Raw genomic sequence first — 16,013 nt, forward strand, 5'->3', positions numbered from 1 at the left:
TTCTCTGGCTGTTTTGTAGAAGATCTCTCACATTATGTTTCTAGATGCACTTAAACAATGTAACCTCCACTTCGGTCTGGACAGCAGATGTATTCTCCCTTCAGAATCATCACCATTTAATCTGATAATTTCTAGTACATTACCCAAATGATTCACGAAGTAGCACGTATGTATCATAGTCCCTCAGTTATTTTCAGCTGGAGACATTGGAACATCGTCGAGCACCTCTGATTTTCCTCTTTTCTGTCGTATTCTACTTTTTTCCCTTACTATAGAAAAAATTTATTGTTATTAGCAGTACCCCTATTTCTCAAACATACATTGTTACCATTTTGTTTACCACCACGATTGTCAATAGCATCTCTCTGGTTGTTATAAACTGCGTTTGACGCTATTAAGGCGCTCTTTGATCCGAGACTGATCCAGTAAATATCCGCTACTAAATGGTTTCCCTCCACAATTTTTTCTAGCTGATCCACTTCTTTCCAACCTATATAACTAATTTAAATAGTCAAGAAATTCTCTTACGTCACTAAGATCTCTACCAATAGCCTTTTCTCTTACTGAATAGCATGAACGGTTTATGGACTAGATATTTGGAGCTTAGATGGTCATCCATGTACTTAGCCAAATTCATTTCGAATTTCATTTCAGAATAAGATCTGAGCCCTCCATATTTAGTAGTAGAATCTCCCGAATCCACAACTTCTATACTTAATCCACATTTAGAATCCTCTGCCCAAAATCGGTTTCTTGTGCTTATTGAAATTTCTCAGATATCTTACAGATTCCTTGAAACACATCTCCTCTTAGATACAAATCTGATTTTCTGCTTATCTATCTACCCTTTCGAGAGTACACACTAAAATAATTTAAAAAACGTAACAGGATGTAGCTCCTCAGCTGGAATGCGAAAAGCAACGTTGTGAAATTTTAATTCCTCTCAACATCGTGTAATTTTAATTCTTCAGTTAATTTGAACTTTCTCATTTTCCAAATCACAGCAGCTCATCCTGGCCTCCTTATCATTATTTTCCACTAATGCCTTGTCACCTTCAGCATCATCACTTTCATTACCTCAAAAATATATCACACAAATTTATTTCGTTAGCTTCCTCTCCTTCCACGATACCTCAAAGTTACTGTTTTCACTGCCCCGTCAGAGACCTGCAAGATGTAGGCGGTGAAGCTGATCCACCTCCAGTTATGAAACAGGTCGGCCAGAGTCTGGATGACCTCAAGAATATCTCAGAGCAATTCCGCTGGCAGCATTGCTGCTGTCTATGATGTGTTGTCTGCACCTCGGCCCGATGATTGTTAGAGACAGTTTAGCACTCTCTCCTTGTAGGTTATACGCCTCCCAGAGACAATACGAAACCTTTCATGATGCCATTCTGTAGCGCACGAGCCAATCTACACATAGCCCACCACAGAGTATCGTGGGTACACTGTAATTGTTAGGCACCACAGCAGGTGCTGTGATAGATGAGCTGCAATCCTATGTCTCATTTATACCTTTTTAAATCAGACCAAAGGCATATTATAGTTTCACCTAATACCATACAGACAGTCTCGAAAATTTGTGATTGTGTATAGTACTTCTAAGATTTAAAACTGAAAACGTGGGTTTGCATGCGATAAATAGTAGTAAGGAGTGGAACTATTCATGCAAGAAGTGGTGCAATGTTAAAGAGGCAAACCAATCATGTATCAGTTATGTGTTGCATGTGTCCCTATATTTTGTTTTAAATCTTATGAGTTCTTTCATAGATAATAATAATTCAGAATCACAAATTTTCAGGAGTACCTGTATGGGGCTAGCATAAATTATTTCATACTGTTTAGTCTGATTTAAAAAGTCATGTATTAGTAAAATTCATTTCTGTTCAAATAATTATTCTCTGTTTTCAGTCTTCTGTGTGTGTGTGAAATTTGTCAGTCGATTTCATTTTGATGAGATTGCATCATAGACATACGGTAAATTTCAGGTTTATTTCAGTTTCTCTTTACCTGACTCAATCAATATAATGCATTTTCCTACCTATATCTAGCAACAAGATAATGAACGTAAAAATTAGAAAGATTCGAAGTCATAAAGGGGCTTACCTGTAATCGTTCTTCCGCAAACAGGAAAAGAAGGAAATCTGAGTGGTACAGAAACTTCCCTATGGCATCCAATAGACAAGAAAGTGAGTTAATATTGGGATGTCATTTAGTTCTAAACTACGAAATTTCGAGTCCCTTACGAGCCAGGAAGTTTCTGTAAGAAACCAACAATAAAGCAATAAACCCCTCTCTCTCCTTAACCATGCCATCAGTTCGCATACCACTTGGAACACATTCCAGTACTACCCATACAACACAGTTGCTGGCATAAAAAAGGCAAAAAATTAAATGCGTGCAACTATAAATGCATCTCCGTCTTACTAGTAGCCTAAAAAATCATATCTTTGTCTCTTAAGTAGCACACAAAAACATTTAGAAACCAGATTAGCAGAATATCAAGCAGGATTGAAACAGAAAAGGTCATGCCCAGAACAAATTTTTAACCTCAAAACCGTACTCAAACAACAAGCCCTCAGATATAAACCAGTAGTATGCACATTCGCAGATTTCAAAAAGGCATACGACCCGACAGACAGGATTCCAAAATTCCAGATTTGTAAGAGAGTAGGGTAGATACCAAACACGAGAACATATAATACAAACACTAACTGGCACAATATCTAAATTAATATTTGTGAGGGAAATCTCACAATCCTTTGACACTCAAACAGATGTGAGACAAGACGGATTCTCCCCTATTCTGTTCAACATCGTCCTAGACGAGATTATGGAAGACTGGGATAAATAAATAAAGTTTGAAGACGACCATTGGAGAGGACGAAGAGACTGCCGTCAAACAGCTAGAGACACTTCAAGAAATTGCAGAAAAAAAGGGCTACAAATTGAGAAAACTTAATTCTAATGTGTAAAGACAAAAATCACGAGCATGAAAATAAAACACATAAAATCAACATGGTAATATACTTTAAATACCTCGAAGAATTCACTGAACAGACAGGCCTTGAAAACATCTCCCAGCCAAATCGCCTCCAAAAAGTCAAAAAAGCATTAGGGTTAGTCAAAAATCTGTGCAACAAAAAATCCTTGTCAAGACAGACAAAAATTTCGCACAACACAACAACGCAGTCATAAAACCAGCAGCCTTACGTAAGTGTCACACTGGCACTTAACAGAAACACGAACTTGAAGAAATCAAAAAAGAAGAGAGGAAAACCATTAGGAAAATTTTAGAAACAAGACGTGCCCAAGACGGTTACCGGCTACAGTCAATCAAAACAACAGAAAAGTTTTCATACACTGGCAAAGGCAAATAAATACTTTGGTCGTCTCGACAGACCACCAGAAAGGCGATTGCCAAAAAGAATAATACACTATGTAACATCACTTAAGAGCTGAATGCCCTGATTGAACAAAACACTAAGGAACCTCAGCAACGCAAACACAAGATCAGCCGACAATTTGGAAAGACACACCTTCAGATCAATGTACACAAATGGGAAGTTACACCAGAGCAAGCAAAACAGAAGCAGTACAGACGAAAGTTGTCGGAAAGGCATGAACAAGCCTTCACGGAAAGAATGAAAGCCTATTGGAACAACAAGAAAAACCTACATGAAAGTTGACTGAGTTATTTGCTTACCGTCTTCCATTTACTGGGAGAATTCGCTAATAATAAAGTAATAATAATAATAACGATAATAATAATGATTAAGTAATGGTAAAAAAGAACTGTACCCATATTTACAAATTTTTTATTGATCAGTAAAAATAATAGATGAGAGCTTATATGGACATATATTGACTAAAAGGGGACAAAATTAAAATTTGGAAATAATGATGAATGCTAGCAGAGAATATTTGATGTTAGAACTCATTTTACACTGAGAGAAACAGAATTAATTCTATCATCTCACGAAGATATGAGTGCATTTGTATATACAAGAGGTATCCAGAAACTAAGGTTAGAAGTTCCGTAGTTCTACTAAGGAAATGAGTTTCTCACAGTTGGTACCATTGCTGTACCCCCTGGAACTGCGTCAGAACACGTTTGCGGTCTACTTCTGCCAACTCTCTTGCTTGTTTATTTTTGAAAGTAGTATCGGAAAAGCATAGGAACGGTTTACGACGTGTATTACACTTCTTGTGCTATACACCTCTCTCCGACTCGCATACCTTCATCAGCATCGCTGGAATAGTGGCTGACGTGAGGCTGAAGTGTAGTGCTGTGATCTTGGCTGAACACGCATATTCTGTGCCGTGACACCCGCATCTACTCCTTTCACAACACTGTAACATTTTGTCAAACACATTTGCACTCACACGGTGGTGCTGTGTGCGATAGGAGGGATTTTGCAACTGCTGTACCTTTGCAAATTTCTCTTTTTCATTCCAAGAAATGTTGATAACAAACATTGTCTATTAATGTCCATCATATGGAAAATGTTAAAAGTTCGTACAGTGACAGGCTAGTTTTTATTGGTCCCCTAGTTTCATTATAGACGTCACAGTTAAGCATAATGTGGTCGAGACTTACCTTATGACCACACTGTCAGACGTCATTGTCTTTCCTGTTGAATCTGTTCAGATGAAGTGGATATGGTCCACATCCTCTCAGGTACCATACCACGCTCTAACTGGGAACAGAAAATGATGCTCTTCCATGGCAATGTACTTTATGGAGAAAGGATAGAAAAATCGCTGAACAGGGGGCAAGAATCTATGTCCTCAAGGCTGAATTAGCAAAAGTGAATTTGGAATTATGTAGGCTACAAGAGGAAAAAGAGACGGGATGATGGGAAGAGGTAACAAGCAAAAGGGCAAAAAAGGGAAACTGTTGAAAAAACTTTATAAATTCAGTTAGTAAATCAGTTTGGCTTGCTATCTGAAATAGTGGAAGAAGGGCCTCATCCAGATGTAGTTGAATGTATGTTGAAGTAGAATATTAGCTTAAAGAAAAAAGACAAGACGGGATCAAATCATAACAGGAAAGAAGAATTCTGCTTCTAGGTAGCAGTCATGGGAGCAGTGTACGCCAGCAGCTTCACGAGAAATTAGGAGCATGGCACTAGGTCACAAGTTTTGTCAAACCAAGTACTAAACTTAGCCAGGTGACAGAAAGCTTAGGTCAGCTACGAAGGGATTTTGAGAAGTAAGATCTGGTAATTATAGTTGGGAAGGAGGAAACAGCTTGGCTATGAATCCAACATACAGTATCAGGAGTGAAATAGACAAAATAGAAGTAGAAATTGTGAACACCAATGTTCAAATGGGTGCTAATTCGTGTGGAACCAAACTGCTGAGGGCATCAGTCCTTAGACTTACACACTACTTACACTAACTTAAACTAACTTATACTAAGAACAAGGAACGAGGAACGAGGAAGGACTCGAACCTCTGGCAGGAGGGTTCATGCAATCTGTGACATGGTGCCTCAAACCACGCAGCCACTCTGCACGGCAGTCATACAAACGTGGGATTTGTGGATATCCTTCAGCATCATAATCGGCCCTGGATAAATATTGAAGTAAAACCTATAACACAACGCTGAACAGGATGCTCCAGACACCGGCAAAATCTCACATAAGTGTTGTTTCCATTGATGCTATTGGTAGTTGGGGATACACTACACATGACCTGCACCTAAATAGGAAGAGGAAACGTAAGTTAGCTTCTCTACTAGCAGATACTGTAAGGAGAGTTACAGTCAGACAAGGGATTATCAATGTGGTTAATGGCACCAGGAAGACAGATTTTCAGGGTACGACAGACAGACAACAATGAAGAAAACTAGAATAAATTAAGCTTCACGTACACTAAATATGGATAAAGTTAAAGGTAATATAAATTCCCTTCGCCAAAATATCAGGGAAATAAAATAAAATAAAGTAAATGAGCTGTTAGTGTGTTTAGATTACCTCAAAAATAAGAATGAGATTGATATACTTTGTCTTTCTGAACACGATGAAACTGTGGGGACGAGAAATGCCACTATTAATGGGTATATATATTGGCATCTTACACTTGCAGGCCTAGCATGGATAAAGAAGGAGCTGCCATTTACACAAAACAAGGGTAAAAGTACAAAAAAATATAAGTAAATAAATTTTGTGTTGATCAGCACTCTGAAGTTTTTGCATGTTAACTACAGCTAGATAATGTATTGTTCATACTAGCAACAGTGTACAGATCACATTAGGAGATTAGGAGCTATTAATAAAGCGTTTGAACCACTGTTTTGCTGTCTATTAGACAGAAAAGGATAAGTTATTTAGCTTTGTTGATTTCAAATTAAACTTTCTAAGCAGTTCTGCTAGGAAAAGTAAAGTGTTACTAATGTCATATATCCTAGAACTAGCTCAAGGCAGTAGCATTCCAATAGATAATGTATTTGTACAGCAAAAGGATGTAAAAACTAAACGTGCTTTACCTGTGACAGAATTGTCTGATCATGATGCATAATTGATTGACGTACCAAACCCAGCAGGTTTTACAGTTCAGAGACCATACTTCTCGGAGTATTATCACATAATGAGCCAAATGCTAATGAAAAATATAACATATTTCTTGATAAATTTTTATCCCCTTTTGAATTCTGTCGCGCCAAAAAAATTACTAAATATAACACCAAAGAGTTTTCAGAGAAACATTGGATTACACAGGTATTAAAGTGTCTTCAGAAAGAAAAAGGTAACTGTATGTGACAGAAAAAATTTGTAACGACGCAGACGTGACGATCCAGAAGTGATTTTACACTAACAATTTATTATAACATACTAAAAACAGGTGTCAGAAAATAAAAAAAAATATGTGTATAAGAAATGAAATTAACAAGTGAGGCAATAAAATCAAATCATTATGTAATGTTGTTAGAAGAGAGACATGAAAAGTAACTGATGGGGTAGCTAGTAACACTATTAAAGATAATAACATCGTACATGTAGTAAATGTTTTAACAATCGTTTCTTAAGTGTATGTGAAACAAAATCAGTGAGAATAGCTCAAAAGAAAGAGCCAAGCAGTACATGGAAGAGTCAGTTTTGAGAAATCCTGGTCAGATTAATTTTCGTCTAACAGTCTCTTGTGAAATGAGTAAAATCACTAATTCTTTGAAAAATAAATATTCTGTTGGCGTATAAAACATCTCTAACAACATATTAAAACAATGTGAAGCAGTTACAGCTGATGTTCTGAGTCACACCTGTAATGCGTCACTAACTCAAGGTGTTTTACCAGACAGGTTAAATACGCCATTGTCAAGTCTCTCTACAAAAAAGGGAACACCACAGAAGTCAATAATTACTGTCTAGTATTTTTGCATTTCACTGCCCACATAATAGAGTTTTTAAATAGTGAAATGTCACCAATATTTTCTGAGACTTACCACAGCATTTGATTGTGTGAACCATGATATTATGTAACAGAAATTACGCTACTGGCCATTAAAATTGGTAGACCTATAAGAAATGCAGACGATAAACGGATATTCACTTGACAAATATATTATACTAGAAATGACATGTGATTACATTATCACGCAATTTGGGTGCATAGATCCTGAGGAATCAGTAATCAGAACAACCACCTCTGCCCGTAATAACGGCCTTGATAAGCTTGGTCATTGAGTAAAACAGAGCTTGGATGGCGTGTACAGGTACAACTGCCCATGCAGCTTCAACACGATACCATAGTTCGTCCAGAGTAGTGACTGGAGTATTGTGACGAGTCAGTTGCTCGGCCACTATTGCCCAGATGTTTTCAGATGGTGAGAGATCTGGAGAATGTGCTGGCCAGGGCAGCAGTCGAACATTTTCTTTATCCAGAAAGGCCCGTACAGGACCTGCAACATGCAGTAGTGCATTATCCTGCTGAAATGTAGGGTTTCGCAAGGATCGAATGAAGGGTAGAGTCACTGGTCGTAACGCATCTGAAATGTAACGTCCACTGTTCAAAGTGCTGTCAATGCGAACAAGAGGTGACCGAGACGTGTAACCAATGGCACCCCATACCATCACGGCGGGTCATACGCCAGTATGGCGATGACGAATACAAGCTTCCAATGTGCGTTCACCGCGAAGTCGCCAAACAAGGATGCGACCATCATGATGCTGTAAACAAAACCTGGATTCAACCGAAAAAATGACGTTTTGCAATTCGTGCAGCCAGGTTCGTCATTGAGTACTCCATCACAGTCGCTCATGTCTGTGATGCAGCGTCAAAGGTAACCGCAGTCATGGTCTCCGAGCTGATAGTCCATGCTGCTGCATACGTCGTCGAACTGTTCGTGCAGATGGTTGTTGTCTTGCAAACGTCTCAGTCTGTAGACCCAGGGATCGAGACGTGGCTTTACGATCCGTTACAACCATGCAGATAAGATGCCTGTAATCTTGACTGCCAGTGATACGAGGCCGTTGGGATCCAGCACGGCGTTCCGTATTATCTTCCTGAACCCACCGATTCCATATTCTACTAACAGTCATTGGATCTCAACCAACGAGAGCAGCAATGTCGCGATACGATAAACTGCTATCGCGATAGGCTACAATCCGACCTTTATAAAAGTCGGAAACGTGATGGTACGCATTTCTCCTCCTTACACGAGGCCTCACAACAACGTTTCACCAGGTAACGCCGGTCAACTGCTGTTTGTGTATGAGAAATCGGTTGGAAACTTTCCTCATGTCAGCAAGTTGTAGGTGTCGCCACCGGCGCCAACCTTGTGTGAATGCTCTGAAAAGCTTATCATTTGCATATCACATCAACTTGCTCCTTTCGGTTAAATTTCGCGTCTGTATATTGTCATCTTCTTGGTGTAGCAATTTTAATTGCCAGTAGTGTACAATTCTATGGTGTAAGTGGAACAGCATATGAGTTGTTTAAGTCATATCTACAGAATAGGAAGCTGAAAGTTTCTCTATATGGACTAAGTGGTCTAAGGAAGTTTCCCACTTCATCTGACTTGGGTGAAATTACATTAGGTGTTCCACAGGCTTAAATCATGGGTCTCCTTCTTTTCTTGATATATGTGAGTGACCTCTCTTCTTATCTTAAACAAGAAACTAAACTGACTCTATTTGCTGGTGATACAAGCATCATTATTAATCCATTAAAAGAAAATCCAATGGAAAATTATACAAATAATGTTTTTGTAAAAGTTATTTATTGGTTTTCTGCAAATGTGCTTGCTATGAACTTTGAAAAAACACAGCACATTCAATTTTCTACAGCAAGGAGTACGGTTCCTTCAATAAACGTCAATAGCAGTCAGTAACCAGGGTAGAGCATATTAAGTTTTTGGGTGCACATACAGATGAGAATTTTAATTTGAAAATTCATATTCTTAATCTCCTAAAGCGACTAGGTTTGATCACTTTTTCAATCGGATTAATTGCTGATTTTGATAACATAGAAATTAGCAAGGTAACATACTTTGCATACTTTCACACTCTGATGTCATAATATTTTGGATAACTCAACACATTGGCAAAAAGTATTCACTCCTCAAAAGAAAGTGATTAGAATAATGTTTCGGGTTTATAGTCACATATCTTGTTGGCATCTGCTAAAAGGTTAGGAATTCTTACAACATCATCATGGTACTTTTACTCTTTAATGAGATTTGTTCTCAACAACGTGGACCAGTTTAAAAAAAAAGAGATACATAATTATAATATCAGAAGAAAGAAAGACTTACACTATCCACTACATAACTTATCTTTGGCACAGAAAGGGGTAAAATATGTTGCTGTAAAACATTTCGATAAATTACCATATGAAATAAAATGCCTGACAGGTAGCAGTAATAGTTTCAATAATAAACTGAATTCATTATATCCTTGACAACTCCTTCTGTACCATAGGTGAATACTTGAATAGAAATAACTAAATCTATGGATGTAATATCTTCATTTTGTGTCATTTAAGTGAATTGGATAGGCAATAAAAGTTTTATTTTTTATTAAAAAAGAGTATTGATTCATGCACTTACCACAGTTTCGGTGAGATTGATCAATGGAACACATAACTAACTAACTGACTAAAGGAATTGGCCAGTTTAGTAACTGATGAGGCTCCTATGAAGGTAGGGGGAGAGAAGAGATTCTTAGCCTTCTGTCATCGAGACAATAGCTTTCCAAAATTTCTGTCTTATCTGTAATACGTTATTTAGTCAGTGGCCACGCCAAAGATAATTCACGAGAAAGCTGGTACATAAATACACATATTTATTAACATAAAACATAAAGCAGTACTTCTGTATAGTGTAGCGAACCAAATTTCTACGAATCATTGTTTAAATTCAGTAGATGTCCCCTCATTTGCTGGTTCAGTTCCTGAAATAGATGGAGATCCATTCTCACCCTTTTCTACTGCTGCTTCAGGAGACAGTGATCCAGTTTCATCCTGTTCTACTGCTAATTCAAGAGGCAGTCGATTAAGTTTCATTCATTTTCAGTTCTGCGTTGGCCACTATTTTTAAATGTTGTGTATTTGCTGAGTTGGTTTTGACGCCTTTTGACAATTCCATAATGCTGCATTACGATGTGCAGTATATTTGCAAACTGTGTGGTAACAGCGCCAATGATCCATGTTGATCGACTTGACAAATTATTTGATACATTGTCGGGATACGCTCTATCACCAATCAGAAACTTTGGTCCATCCGATGGCATTACCTCCTCTTTTTATGGAAGGACCCGTGACAATGCGATCCTTGGTTGTCAGCTATGTAGTAATTCAGCAGATTATTTTCCAGTTATTGGGTTCGGTTGTGAGATAAGTAATCAACATTTCCTGAAGAATATCTTGCTTGTCCTCTCCCACCAATACAGTTTTTTTCATCGCTTCCATAAAACCGCCGACGAGTCTTCCTGCTTCGCCATTTGAAGAAGGGTGAAATGGAGCTTTAGTCACATGTTGTAAGCCGTTCCGGCCGCAGAAATCTGGGACTTGTCTACTATTGTCTACTATTGTCAGCAATTATAGTCTTGGGGAACCCGTCGAGGGAAAAGATTTCTTTTAGTAACTTTATTGCAGCTCCTGCAGTCGAGCGTTCTGGTCCAAGCTGCCAGAGTCAGGGGTGACTTGTGCATGAAGTGTGTTTCTTGTGTGAATGAGGGGTGTGTTTCTCCTTTTCCGACGAAGGCTGTTTAATTGTCTTTTAATTGTTCCTGTCTGCAACTTAGAGTCTTATCCTTATGGTAAATAGAAATCTTATGCATCCACATATATGAACCTACCAGGATGCTTTTGAAAATAGTCCAGCATAAACAACGCGAATTGTTTCCTGTGGTTCTGTTGCTTAGGGTCAGTTTTGAAAATTCTTCTTGGTATCTAGCTTTGCCATTTGACAAGATTCACAATGTGGAACCATTTCTTCAACTACTTGTTCACTTTTGGGCGTCAACAGTATCATTTTGCTATTTGTTTCTGACAATGCCCAGCGTCCATCATGACGTGTCTTGAAAACTCTATTTTTGGCTTCCTTCAGATACAATAAGACTTGTGAAATCTGTTTTAAGAAGGAATAAGCTCTGAAAATATTTTATTCTTAAAGAAACATACTAATTTTGTCCAGTTTGGTTTCAAAGTGAAAGAAATGTTCGTTATGCACATCTGTCAGAGGTTCTTAAAAATTAAATACAGAAACAGACTGATGAAGGAACACTTGGATAACTATTAAAATGGCAGTCAGTATCTACTCTCTTAGCGTTGAGAAATTGATGATGACAAAAAGAGTGTCATCCTTTTAATTAAAGTTAATAAGTCTGATAAAAAAACTGGTCATATATTCACAATTTATTACTAACTACACTTCAGTTTCTTTCTTATGTACTCTTAAATTTCACATACTTCTTCGTATATATACACCCTAATTAATTTCATTTTATATCTATTAGAAATGTACGTTTGTAGACAGTAAATTCTTGTGTCTGTCCTAAAAAACTGCACAGTACTTCAGAAGCTTCAAAGTTTGGTTACCACTACTTAATGATTTGTTGGCCTTTTGTCAGATCTCTTGTATGTAATCGGAAGGAAGCTGTACGACATCTTTCTGTAATGTCTGTTGGGTAGATTCCGAGTATCACTTGTAAAGTGTTCGTTGGAGTAGTGCCAAAGACCCCTGTAAACCTGAGGAGCACAACCCTATTTGCAGTTCGTACGCTTTGCTAGTTCCATGCACACAGAACGCTGTGCACTTTACACTTGCTGCAGAGCTTATGTTGTTGTTGTTGCTGTTGTCATTTTCGTCAATCAAAAGCTTGGTTTCAAGACGCTGTCCATCCTACTCTATGCTGTGCAAACCTCATCTCCGGATAAATACTGCAGCATACATCCTTCTGAATCTGCATAACGTGCTGATCTCTAGATCTCCCTCCACAATCCCCCCCTCCCTCCAGTACGAAACTGATGATCCCTTGATATCTCAGAATGTATCCTACCAATAATCCCTTCCTGTAGTCAGTTTGTGCCACAAATTTCTTTTTCCTCCAGTTCTACAAATTTCTCTTGCTCAGAAACGCTTTCCTTGCCACTGCCAAAGTACACTTCATATCCTCTCTACTTTGACCATAATCGGTTATTTCGCTGCCCAAATAACAAGAGGTGTCTACTACTTGAGTAGTCTGGAATCACATCGCACTCTATCCAAAAACATGATTTTTCAGTAGAGATAAAAAAGTGACTCCAGCTGAACTTGGAAACAGTACATATAATTGATACACCCACATTAAGTGTGAACATGTAGATTACATTTTCAATCAACAAAAACAGATCTAGGTGATATACTAAAGAGTTTAAGGAGAATAAACCTTGGAGAAGATTCATTTTGACTCTTGGTCATAGATAAAGTGCAATTTGAACCCATCTCATGTTCTAACAACAACACAATTTGTCAATAAAACATTTTCTTTCGAGAATAAATTATACTTTTAGGTTAAAATACGGCATCCACGAAAATCTGCCTTACTGAAAAACGTAGACCATTATAGAAGTGATACAATTTTGGTTTGTAAATAATTTAATTACAGGAGGCAAAAAGTTCTTAAGAAGCAGTGTACTCATTCACCGGTCACTGAATAAATTATTTTTATGAAGACATTTTGTTCCTCCTGTGGCTGATAGCACTGCATATCAATAGACTGCCGCGCGGTCGACGGGGTTCTTCTCACGGTACGCGCGGATTCCCCAGTCGGAGGTTTGAGTCCCGCCTCGGCCATGGGTCTGTGTGTCGTCCTTATCGTAAGTTATTTTAAGTTAGATTAAGTAGTGTGTAAGCTTATCGACCGATGACCTCAGCAGTTTGGTCCCATAAGAACTTCCCACAAACTTCCAAAAATTCAACAAATCTTTCTTCTTGTTCTCTTTCATCAGTAACATTACCGTAGAATTTTAGTTACTCGATGTTTCTCCGTTCGTCTCAATGATGTTCCTTTAGCAAGTTCTACATATCCTTCTTCTTTTGTTGCGTTGTTTCATTTTATTGTGGAATTTTTATGGGTTGAATCTCATGGTAACTGGAGAAAGTTGTGAACAGACTCTTGTAATTACTTATATTTGTTTTGAAACGAGGCTCCCAGCATACAAGAATATTGCTGGTTTTGGGTGTCTTGAAGAGGATTCTTTTCACCTTTGAAATCTGGATGAGCCACGAAGCCTTCCACAGAATCTTTAAAATCGTAAATTTTGGTGTCTCTACCAACTTTCTTGACAGTTGAGTAGCGTGACATCATTTCTTTCAGTTTTCAAATTTTTGTATGACTTCACGTTTCCTGATTTCTTTCTTACTGAATCGAAATACTTAGTCTGGTGGAATATAAGTATGCCCTGTAACAGAAAAGACAATTTCCACGCTTTGAATGTTACGTGGTTCATTGCCAAACCCTTTCATTAACATATAAATCATAATAGAATTTTGATTCTGTCTACCACACTCTTCCGGTACTAGGCGAAGTGTGGTATATTCCACCATATAACTGGAATTCAAATAATCAAACACACATGACGCCACTGTGTTAGCATCTTTCAGGTACTGATTTTTTGCCCATATGTAGAAGTCCATTTTACTGTTCCCTCAAACGGATGTGAAGCTGAACATATAGAATTTCGTCGGAAAGCAGACACATTAGTCTGGTAGTCGGGGCACAGGTATCTTTTCCTCCCAGTCAAATGAGGCTATCAATTTTGATAGATATTAATCTTGTAGAAATTCAAAAAATGCTTTAGCACGAGCTTTATGTACACGCAGACCTGCCACTAAGGCTGTCTGTTCAGTGACATCTTTGGCTGAAGAGATTCTGCCTCGAAGTTGTAGGCACAAGTAGCACATAACGTTGCTGTCCTCAGTGAATGCGAAGGAGAATTATAAGATGTACTGAGTGGACTGTCCAATACAACGGGTACAAAATGTGGAGTGAGTGTAAATCGAAGAAAGACGGAACTAATGACAAGTAGCAGAAATGAGAACAGCAAGGTACGTAACATTCTGGTTGGTGATCACGACACAGATGAAGTTAAGGAATTCTTATGTCTAGCCAGCAAAACAAGCCATGACGCAGAAACCAGGGAGGACATCAAAACAAGGTTAGCACTGGGAAAAATGGCATTCCTGGCCAAGAGAAGTCTATTGGCATCAAACAGAGGACTGAATATTGGGAAGAAATTTTTGAGGCTATATGTTTCGAGCATAGCATTGTATGGTAGTGAAACATGGACTGTGGGAAAACTGTAAAGGGGAGAATGGAACGATTTGAACTGTTGTACTACGGAAGAACGTTAGGCTAATAAGGTAACGAATGAAGAGGTTCTCCGCAGAAGTGGAGAGAAGAGGAATATATAGAAAACACTGACAAGGGGCAGGACGATAGGGCGTCTATTAAGACATCAGGGACTTACTTCCATGATAACCAGAGGAAGACATATACTAGGACATGTCCAGCAAATAATTGAGGATATAAGTTTCAAGTGATACTCTGAGATGAAAGGGTTGGAACAGAAAAGAATTAATGGTGGGTCGCATCAAACCATCAGAAGACTTACTACTGCTACTAAAAAAGAATCTGTTTAATGAATAATTCAAACTGTGCATAGAGCATCTAACGAATAAACAAAATAATTTATTAACAATGTTTCCGTGTTTTATTTATAAGGAAAGAAACCATTCCTTGAACCCATACGCTGTCACAATAACTTATAGACTTAAATAAACAGCATTGATGTAGGGATATAATAGTTCCACCACATACATTTACAGTGTATACCTGCAATGCATATGCTGCACCTTGACACTAAAGTGGTGGTGGTGGCAGTGGTGAAAGGAGATGTACAAGGCGAAAACAAATGAAAGTAAACTTGAAACGTCCCCTTAGAAAAATTTTACACGACTGTGCTTAAACTGACACACAATATTTTGTAGCGCAACGCAATCTGACTTTCAAAAATCCCTACAAAAGAATGGCCCTGACTAACATTAACCTATACATTCCAAAAATCACTTACCTCACAAAAATCTTCGTTACTCAAGCTACTGCAATACAGCGAGCGCCACTACTGCCAGCTAAATAAAAGATTCAAACTACGGAAGGCACTAACTACTGATAGGCACAGTTAGCAAATGAAAGATTTTAATAGAGAACAAACAATGTATTTACCTTTATAGTCATAATATATATATCAGTTCATGACATCCAGTCTTACAAATTACAAAACTCCGCCATCTCTCTCCCCACGTCCACCACTGCTGGCGGCTCACCTCCACTGCGCAACGCTACGCGCTGTTAGCATCCAGCTGCCGCTGCCCAACACTACAATGGCAGACAACAATGCAAACCAGCCACAGACTGCACACGGCACAGCCAGTGATTTTTATACAGAGCGCTATGTGGCGGCGGCGTTACCAATAAAAAAACCTAAACAGCCTACTTATAAACTTAAGGATTTCAGAGACAATACTC

Source organism: Schistocerca gregaria, chromosome 7, assembly GCF_023897955.1.
Source record: "Schistocerca gregaria isolate iqSchGreg1 chromosome 7, iqSchGreg1.2, whole genome shotgun sequence".
NCBI classification, from domain to species: Eukaryota; Metazoa; Arthropoda; class Insecta; order Orthoptera; family Acrididae; genus Schistocerca; species Schistocerca gregaria.